Source organism: Biomphalaria glabrata, chromosome 13, assembly GCF_947242115.1.
Source record: "Biomphalaria glabrata chromosome 13, xgBioGlab47.1, whole genome shotgun sequence".
NCBI classification, from domain to species: Eukaryota; Metazoa; Mollusca; class Gastropoda; family Planorbidae; genus Biomphalaria; species Biomphalaria glabrata.
Genome location: NC_074723.1, coordinates 32,930,623 through 32,941,778, shown reverse-complemented (window position 1 = coordinate 32,941,778; position 11,156 = coordinate 32,930,623).

Below are 11,156 nucleotides of genomic sequence, written 5' to 3'. Positions count from 1 at the left end.
AAGCTGTTTCCCTTATTCGATATCAAACATACTAATTAATTTTAAATAATTGATTAACAAATTTGGTTGTTGTTTTTTTTTCATTGTTTCATGTTTTGCCAGGTACGATAAATAATTGTTACAGTGTCAACGTGATCTGAGAATAGGTGTGGGAGAAATAACCAATACAAACCTTTTACCAGACAGAGAGACAGACTTGACATAAGTTTTGTAAAAATAACTTTGTAACAGCCTGGTACAAAACTGAACATATGTTGCTGTTGTTGTTTTAAATAACGAGAGTATTAAAAATGGAAGCTTACCTTAAACTTAGGTATTGCTGTTAGTTTTCACTAATTTGTTGATAAGCAGGTAGTTGTTTTCAAAATAAAGATCCGGCTTCGAATATTAAGCACAAATTGAACAAAAACTAGGTGATGTCTCAAGGTTTTTGGGTTGCCTTTGTTTGGGCTAGGTCATAAATATAACCTTGAATTCTTTTTTTTATAAGGTTTTCATCACTGCGGTATTATCACTGAATATAAGAGTCACTTCCAGCGAATCTCAAACTAATAAACGCACTCACTTTAAGATGTCCACTTTGTACTCACATATTATTGGCTTCAAACAAAACACTCTCCACGATCTGAAAAAAAGAAAAATCTCAGAATGTATTTGTAATCCAAGTAAGAAGTATACCACGTCATCATAATAACATGTCATATAGAACACAGGTAGATCAATGGTTACCAGGCAACCAATCAATGCGAAGAAGTAAATATCTATTATATTTTATAAGTCTCCTAGTGTTTAAATAATAATACGTAGAGCATTAACACCAAATAACAACTAACAAGTAATAACTAATAGTTCCCCTTTCGGACCTTACGATCTCCAGGGCTATCTGTTTCTTTGGTTAACAGTTAACGAGCAGGATGTCACGTGGCCAACACAACTTGGACTCGGGGGTACCCTAAAAATGCCGAAATTCAAAAACCCAGTCTTCCCCGAGATTCGAACCCAGGACCCCCAGGTTCGAAAGCCAAGCGCTTAACCGCTCAGCCACCAAGCACTGTCAACTAATACACACAACTATTGAAATAGAAGTGCTGCTAGACACCAAGTATCAGCACGGGTTATCTTCTCATAAAATGGGTTTTATTTAAGTAGACTAACAAAGCTATCTATCAACATAGATGGAAGTTAGTCAAGCATATCAATAGCCCTTACTTCGCCGATTAATTAATCCGTAAAAAAAATAATTTACATCCAGATATATAACTAGTATTACATTTCATTTACAGCATTTTTAATCATTTCAAAAGCTGCTATCGTAAAAAACAATTTAGAAAACGTGTCCTAGAATCGCCAAAAAATATGCAACTGTTTAAAATATTATTTCCTAAGTAAATGCACTAAAATGAGTAACATAATAGATGAATAAAAACGAAATTATTTCCTGTGAACAATGAACAATTGTTTAGAATTGAGGAAAACAACAATACCGATTTGCACCAAATGACTCTAATGAGCTAGCCAAAAGTTTGTGAAATAAAAAAATGTTTGTATGTGTCTGTGATCTGTGTTTGTATGTGTGTGTGTTTGTAAACCTCCGACCTGTATTTCTTCAGCACGCGCCGCGTTTCTTTCCCGACGTCTAATCCACGACGGGGGTCCGCCCCTTTTTTGGCTTAGTTAGGGCGCTCGCAACTTTTCAAACATTCGACGATTTAAAAATAGACTGTTCGTAGCATCTGTTTTAAGTCTGACTGCTGATTTGTTTTGTTTTTTTCTGGGTTTTTTTTTTTGTTTTGTTTTGTTTTTTTACTCCAATCGTTACACTTTACGATGAAAGCAATCTTTAAAATCTCATGTACCCGCTCATTGGTGGCTAAATATCTCATAAACAGTGAGATGTAACGCTTGGTTGATTTTGTGTTCTTTATTCAGCGAAATGTTAGCGAAAACATCTTAGAAAAATAAAATGCACCCAAATATCCTTGTAACTCGAATCAGATAACAAGTAACCTATCTAGCGTTAGGGACACACTATGGCAGGGGTTCTCAACCTGTGGGTCGCGACCCCCCTTGGGGGTCGATTGACGATTTGCCAGGGGTCGGCAGAGACCATCGAAAAAATGAATAGTTTTGTCTATTCTTCTATTGCTGTGTGTCTGAGCGGGGGGGGGGGGAGGGGGTTGCGGCAGAGTGTGGGATTGTAAAGAGGGGTCGCCGAGCTGTAAAGGTTGAGAACCGCTGCACTATGGTCAACAATATTATTTCAAACTACCGAGAATTTGTTTTCGGGAAAATCCGGTGTTATATGAATCTTGGATTCGTTGGATTGGGATTCACTGCCAGCATAAAATGTAATATATTGGTGTTCTCAATAATTCGTGTTACTCTCTCTCTCTCTTTCTGCTACCACTTGTTGACTGAAGACTCTAGTCATATGAGTCCTTTGTTTCCCTCTTTGATCTAACAACAAAATGTAGTGGATGACTCGCTATCTGCATGGTCACTTGTCAACTGAGGATTCAAATAGGCTTCTTTTACAAGGAGAATGTTTGAAACTTATCATCACGAAATGTCAGTTTTCTTTTGTCTATTCAGCCTGTAGACCTAGAGTATTTATTGACTTAACCGAGTGTTCTGATGGTACACAAGTCAGCTCTGGGGTATAAGTTTCAAGTCTAGGATCACCAAGAGGACACAATCAGGCAGCCATGTATATAACTTTGACCAAGTTCATGTTTATTCGCATAGCTATATAAATAAAATTAATAAATTAAACGAAAGTTCAATAAACTTAAATACTATTTATTTAGCTTACACATATAAGACACATAAATAAAGTTTTACCTAAAGAAATTGCACGCTATTTCGTATGGCTTAGTAAGCCCATCTCTCTTGCTTAGTAGACGCAAATTTTGTTCTTGCACCGTCTTAAATACTTTGGTATTTGAGCTTTGAAGAACATAAAATCTTTTAATTCCTTGTCTCTTTCATTTTCTGAAGAACCTCATTTGATCTGGATGATTTACATGGATTTTGAACTTGACAATTCATTGTTTCGATTTTAAAAAACACGATAATAATGCATGGATATTACATACACATACATTATGGCAGCGCTACGTACAATATCTTTAATGAGAGAAAGTCAGGGATGTGACTAACAAGAGCACGAAACACAAATATTCCAACAATTTTAAGTCAGTCGGAGGAGGATCTGGGCGACAATACCTTGCCTCAACTGGCGCCCGGGTGAAAGCGGTCATAGGAGAAAACGTACTTGCAAAAAAAAAGATTCCCGTAGGAGTGCCTTATGAAGGCGAGACATTTAGGAGGGGGTTGTTAAGAGAGCTCCCATGACAATGCCCTCCATCCACACTCCGTTCATCAAAGGACCGTGTCAGAAATGGCAAGTCCAGCACGGTTAGTGTGCTAAAGAGAAGGAAAATGCCGGGGTCCTCTGTGTGCACGGCCTTCGGCCACGTTTCGAGTACGTACACCCGGAGCTTCAGAATCACTGGAAGTAGTGGTGTGACACATAGACACCAACTTTGATCTCTTCCAAACAGAACGAACAGTTCAGGCAGGTATGGAGCTCTAGATTCTTATTTTGCCGGCCTAGAGTTTCAAAGAGCCCTATGTTCCTCTCTAACGACTATTTCAAATGCAAGATGATGCAAAAAAAACAACAACAACAACACAAGATTCCATCCCCCACCCAAAAAAAAATCTTTTTGAGCGGCCAAGCAGACCCTGCCCACGTGATGCGACCCTTGTTACGCCCAATTGTATCTTAGAGACTATCATACGATGAACAAAAATAAAGGCGGGGTTGATCTGTATTTTGAGGAAGTTAAATGATAATTTTTGTGCACTATTTTTTCAAGCTGTTATTATTGTACATTTTTAGGTTCAATTTACAGTTATAGACCTTGTTTAGTTGTTCGTGAAAATCTCCACTAGATCTACTACACGCATTGATTCAAATTAACTCTTTACCTCTGTAATTATTTTCCACGCTTTGACAGAATTCTTCATTTTTCTCAGTAGTATTTCACTACCCTTTTTTTTTTATTAAGCTTCAATAACGTTTTCTTTAGTTATCAGAAAATGTTTTATTTGGAATAGACTTGAAGGGGAATGTAGGCTCTTTTTATACAAGACAAAGTAACGTTTATAAAATCTAACCTTATTTTAACTTAATGAGTTCAAATCATAGACATATATTATATCTAAACTGGAAACCGGAAATAAATTCTTATCTGCGACTGATCGATTCACAGACCTATGTATATATATAGATCTATATAGATTTTTGTGTACGTAAACTCTTTTTTCAGGCTCTAAGGGAAGTCGCCCCCATCAATCTTTTTTGTCTTAGAAAAGTAATGATCTTTAGTTTTCAAAGTTTAGAAATAATGCAAAATCATTTCTCGGATATTCAAGAAAATATATTAAACAAAGCCGTTTCCTGTTTGTTTCCATGGAGATAATATTTCAAAAATGTTAGATCAAAATAATTCAAGTTGATTTAAATCATCTTATGTACATTGAAATAGATTGATTACCTAGACAAGAGTACTCTCATTTTTAATGTTCAATTACTAGATATAGACCTAAAAATTAAGTTTTATGTTATATAGGTTAGGGTTGAAAAAAAAACAACTTTACTTCTTTTAACTACTTTACAAAACAACGCCTCGATCAAACTTTCTAAAAACTTTTCACGACAATTTTTGTAGTTTAAAAAAATCTCCATGTTTAGTCTAGAGTAGGGGTCTATGGGTTCAAATCAACGATGGTAGCGTCAATTAAGAGAGAAAGAGTTAACATTTATAGCATCCCCGCGTGTTAACATCCTTATCAACCATCCATCACCTAACTCATTGTAACTACTGTTTCTGTCAGCTGTCCACTACAAATTAACACGTTCAAGTGTAAGAAAATAATTTGTACCAATTAAGACCAGCGTCAATTACTGACCTCTGGATGTAAAGGTCAGACATTCCACGAAAACCAGCAAGCGAACCAACAGTTTCACTTCTGGTAAATTATGGGCGGCGACCGCTAATCCCAACACCAACACGCCGCTTAGGTGACGGTCGCCACAACTTCAAACATGAAGCAAGTGGGGACTTTTTCTCTCCCTTTACACGCCCTCACCCCCATTTCCTTTTCCAAACCCATTTCTTTACTCCCCCCCCCCTTTCCTCAAAATGTTTTTAAAAAAGACTGCTCGTTAAACGAAGGTTGTTATAACTTTCTCTAAATTACATATTTTGTTTTCCAGCTTCTAAGCAAAGTCAAATTTAGATTTGAGAAGGCCCTAAGCTTTTTGGGGTATAGGGCCCAATTATGAGCTCCTTGTAAGTCCAGATCATCGACTTATACATACTATATCTAGACTGGACATGGAGACTTTTTAACACTACAAAAAATGTAGTGAAAATTTTGTAGAAAGTTGGATCAAGGCGTTGTCTTGTAACGTAGTTAAAAGAAGTAAAGGTATTTTTTTCAACCCTAACCTATGTAATATACAATTTAATTTTTAGATCTAGATCTAGTAAATGAACATCAAAAATAAGAGTACTCTCGTCTCATAATTATTATTTTGGAATTTTCAGATACATCATCTTCTTTATCAAAAGACTGAATGGAACACTAAATTGTGATTTTTTTGTGTATTTTGATAATCAATTACTAGATCTAGATCTAAAAAATAAAATTATATGTTACATAGGTTAGGGTTGGAAAGAAAACAACTTGACTTCTTTGAACTACTTGACAAAACAACGCCTTGATCCAACTGTCTACAAAATGTTCACGATCGATCAGTCGCGGATAAGAATTTATTTCCGGTTTCCAGTCTAGTAGTATATAGATATAAGTCTATGGTCCATATATAAAATATTAGTGATAAATATTACTTGGAACCTTAGTAGGCCTATAGCTTGCGTTGCCTATAGGGTAAATCCGATTATAATCGTCAGATTTTTGCCTAAAAAACGTGATTTAAAAAAAAAAAACACTTTCACCTTTTTAGTCTAAATCACATTTTCCTTTTACCAATGATTTGCTTTGCTTTAAACTAGTGAAACGTATTGTCCCCACCCCCCCTTTCAGACTTGTTTCTGTGGCCCACGGTTAATGAGGGTTTCACGTGGCCAGCACAATGACCTGAGATGAGATTTAGTAGCAAGACTGGAAGGATTAGTCCTCCCGTAGAGCCTTGGCAAGAAACTCTGCTATTAGGCGTAGTGCCTTTAAGCTCCCATACAGGTCAAGTGACTCTGCAGTCAAACTATCCCGCAGCTCTCGGAGCTGTGGACAAGCTTGCAAGATATGCGCCACTGAGCACAATGACCAACCGCTTTCACTTTTTCCAACTAATGTAAAGTATCCATTAGAGCTGGGTGGACCTAGTCTTCACCAGGATTCGCACGCGGGACCCCCGGTTAGGAAGCCAAGCGCTTTACGGCTCAGCCACCACGCCTCCTTATAAAAAGCATGATTAAGCGGAACGTTCCAATTTTGTATATCGAACAAACTAATTTTAAGAGATCATCAAGGTTTTAAAACAAGTTGAAAATAAAGATAACTTTTTTTTTAAAACCCTCGCATACTTTTATTGCGTGACATTTGTTTAGATATTTGAAATTTATCAGACCTTTACATCTTACACATATGCTAAAGTAACTCTTCTATGTCAGCTAAAACAAGTTGGCATCTAAGCTTGTCTTTAGAGCTTCTGCGTGGGGCGCCTCTGTTATGTCGACCATTCAGAAGACATTGTACTGTTTGTAGTTTTGCTAGAGCTAGCTTATTTTTATAGCATTATTCAATCTTTATAACTCTTTGTTGGTATTAGGATTCTATTGAATTGAATTCAAGAAGGCAAAGGGAGATAATTTTTAGAGTTCCTGATGCCTGAAGCTTATTTTCCAGTTTCTTCTAACAAAGGCAATTAATGTGGTACAAGTGAGTTCATGTATTGTGGATGAAAGGGTGGGAATACTTATTTCTCTTCTACTGCTAGCTTCGCGTTTTTACACCTACACACTTTCTATTCGCACACACTTACACAGGAACACACATATAAGCTCAAACATTGACATACACATAAGCATATAAGGACATACACTCACACAGGGACAAACACATTTTTATATATGACGGTAAAAGAGAGACTTATTTGGTGATACGCACTGACACACTGTCACACACACTCACAATCACACAGGGAAACTCACACGCACACAACTAGGTGCACAAACACTCACACAAAAGGACTATTTTTAATCTGAAAACAACGTTGGCTTCTTCAGACGTAGTATGACTATGGTTCGTCTCGTACACGTAGGTCACCTGTTCACGTGACTACGGAGCCCTATTCTGAAGAGACATTCCCGTCCGCATAGTAAAAAAAAAAAAAGGTGAAGTTCCCCTTTCAGACCTGGTGATCTATAGGGCAGATGATGTAAAGATCATCCGTTTCTTTGTCCTACGGTTGACGAGGGTGTCATGTAGCCAGCACAACCACCGACCGCCTCTTCTTTTCAGAATCTAATGTCAGGTAGACTCCGAGACACATGACACCCCCTGGTTAACCATTGGCAACACTATCACAAACTTTTATTGTTTATTGGAAAGCTGGTCAGCGAATATAGAATATTAGGTATAATGAGATAAGTAATATAAATAATAAACACAAACTAGGTGAATGACATTTGTTTAAAAACGAGCACCCTCCCCTTTTCAGTCCATAGCTCGAAGTGGATCGCAATTTGCACCTAAACGTCTTGTCACTCAAACAATTAACAGAAACCTGGAGTGTGAACTACAAGAGTGACAGGGCGGACTGACATGTCAGCAGAAAGAATGTTGTCTTCTCAGGTGTGTGTGTGTGTCTGTCTGTGTGTGCGCGTGTGTGCGTGAATGTGTGTGTGTGTGTGATTTGTTGTGTTTGTGCAGGCGTGTGCGTCCTTGTCGGTCGTGTTAATAGACAGATTCGAAGCTTGAACATCCTATCACACTGGATTCATCAAGACGTGGTAAACTACTTGACAGAACTACTGGAACGAATTTTATTTTATTAAAAAGCCACTTTTATATTCGAAACTAACTCAGAACGCAATTAATAACAGGGGAAGTAATAAGGGTTATTTTTTAATCCCAAGTCTTAAATATCGATCTTGTTATCCCCCCTTCCACAACAATTTCTAAGTTTTCTCTATTTTTTAAGGTGTATATCTGTGGGGTGGGGGTGGTGGGAATTATAATGCAGGGAGATGAAAGGCTACAACTGCCTGATGGGCCTAAGAAATGTTTGTGCATACTCCATAATATGAGTTTTCCGGCCTTTCGATTGAAAGATAAAATAGACAAAATAAAGGACATAGATTTTGAGGGTAGAAAAACGCTCTGAAGGAGGGGTAACGTTATAAAGCTGGCAGTTTTATGCTCAACTTAAAATCGAGGACAGTCGCTGCATTTAAGATACAACGGGTTATAGAGTGCGTATTTAGATTTAGATCCATGGGTGACAAAAATAAAAAATAAATATATAGCTTTGGCTAAGTTGCTGTTACAATTGCGCTTCGGGCTGCTGAAATAGTACTTCAAGTTGTACCATATTTTTTGCTCTAAGGGCAGGAAAATTTTAACCCTAACCCTAACCGCATCATCAAGCCCAATAGAATCTGCGGCATTATTTTGCGTTTCGGAAAGATAGTTTCGAGGGACCAGATAGCACCGCGTCACGGCCGGAAATAGGGCCGCAGGCCGCAGTTTGTACATCACATTTCCATCGAAAACCTTTTTTTCACAAAATTAAGTCTTATGATGTTCATTATAATTTTCTGGACACCCGAAATCAACAATGAAATAGATTAGCTTCAAGAGGGGCTTGTCCTGTTATAAATTAGCTTTATGGGGGGCGTGTCCTGTTATAAATTAGCTTCATTGGGGGGGGAGGGGCTTGCCTTGTTATAGATTAGCTTCAAGAGGGGCTTGTCCTGTTATAAATTAGCTTCATGGGGGGCGTGTCCTGTTATAAATTAGCTTCATTGGGGGGGGAGGGGCTTGCCTTGTTATAGATTAGCTTCAAGAGGGGCCTTTCCTGTTATAAATTAGCTTCATGGGGGGCGTGTCCTGTTATAAATTAGCTTCATTAGGGGGGAGGGGCTTGCCTTGTTATAGATTAGCTTCAAGAGGGGCTTGTCCTGTTATAAATTAGCTTCATGGGGGGCGTGTCCTGTTATAAATTAGCTTCATTGGGGGGAGGGGCTTGCCTTGTTATAGATTAGCTTCAAGAGGGGCTTGTCCTGTTATAAATTAGCTTCATTGGGGGGAGGGGGGCTTGTCCGGTTATAGATTAGCTTCAAGGGGGGGGGGGGCTTGTCCGGTTATAGATTAGCTTCAAGGGGGGGGGGGCTTGTCCTGTTATAAATTATTTGAAAAGATTGATGAAGAGTAGGATAATCAACTTTGTTCAACAGACTTCCCATATTAGTTCTTCCCATTGCATCGCAAGGTCTGTTACGTAAATAGTTTTCTCAACGATGTCACTAGACTACGAGTTTAACGTTTTAATGATAGTCCGCTGTGTTACGGAGAAGGCTGTTATTACAAAACCTGTCCGTTGTCCCGTAATGGAATCACGTGAGTGTAATAATAGGGTGTCTCTGTACTCCGTGACGTCATTGCGGGGATACATTACAAGAAAGCTGGGCACTAGCCAGCCTAAGTATCGTGAGTGTAGTGGCTTGGCTCACTAATACTGATTTGGAGGTCTAGGGTTTGAGCCTTGCCACTTTATGAGATAAATTGGATTGGAGCTAAATTGTGTTGTTGCAGTAATGAGCTCTGTGATAACTGACTGTACTCTATTCTCATCCGGCTTTGCTCGGGGTTTTTTGTTCTGTTTTTATTTTGCAAAATGCAGGTTGTCGACCGTAGTGTAAAATCTATGTCTAGATGACTGATTGAACTAAATCTAATAAACTCTCTTGTGGTAGGGCAACTTTACATATCCTAAGATCACCGCTATTATCTAAGGAACGTTCACGCCAAGTTCATTGATCAAACGGTTTTAATTTCTATGAAAGACTAACATACAACTTACATTCTTCTTTATATTTACTAACCGGATATGATCCGCGGCCTTCGGGCCTTAGTTTATGCATCACTTATTTACTGTAGAATGTTCCCTTTAAGTTGTTTTTTTTTAATTTTGCCACGAAAATAAAAGTAGAGTGTGAAAATGGGTTTACCCGATTAGTAAAAAAAGTTTCGTTCATCAATAGAGATAAATTTAGGGTTGTTATATATATATATATATATATATATATATATATATATATATATATATATATATATATATATATTACTTAGGGCCATCTGGTCGTGGGTGGGACATTAAACATAGGCCTACACTACGGTCTCCGCCACGACCTAAGGAACATTTATTCCAAGTTTTATCAAAATTGGTCTAACGGTTTTGATTTTTATTCGGGACCTACACCCATACATACGTACACTTTACATTTAATTATATATGTTGGATATAATTCTCAGATAATTCTCAGAATTTTATCATTTAAGAAATACTATTTCACACATTTTGTGTTTCTTGCATTTAAAATTTAAATGACATCAACAACTGGTCAGATAAATATTCAAAGATACCATTTCGCCATTGGAAACCTTAGGAAAAATATCTTGTGGTTATCATACATTCCCGCCGTGCACTCTAGTCTCTAATAAATGATACTTTTCGTATGTAAATCTAAGGACGAATTCTCCACTCAGGATAGCGATCAGTCAGATGGGTCTAGGTCTACACTGTTCAAAGCAAACTTCTGCAAAAGCTTTCTGTAGTGTAGTGACTTTTAAAATAAACCTAGATTTTAGTCTAGAAGAAACAGATTGGGATTTCCACGTGTGAATTCAAATCCTATCCTCATTGTCAATTTTTTTTTCTGGTTTGTTATCTAGTGAATAAACATAGATCTGTCTAGAATAGACAAATAAGGCAGATATATCTTGCTAACATTCTCCCGTGTGTGACCCGGAAGTCGTGTCGTTTATTGATATCCTGATTTACATATTTATATGTTATAGAGTCAGTTGTAGAGATCGGGTCTCTAAGAAGGAAATCCTAT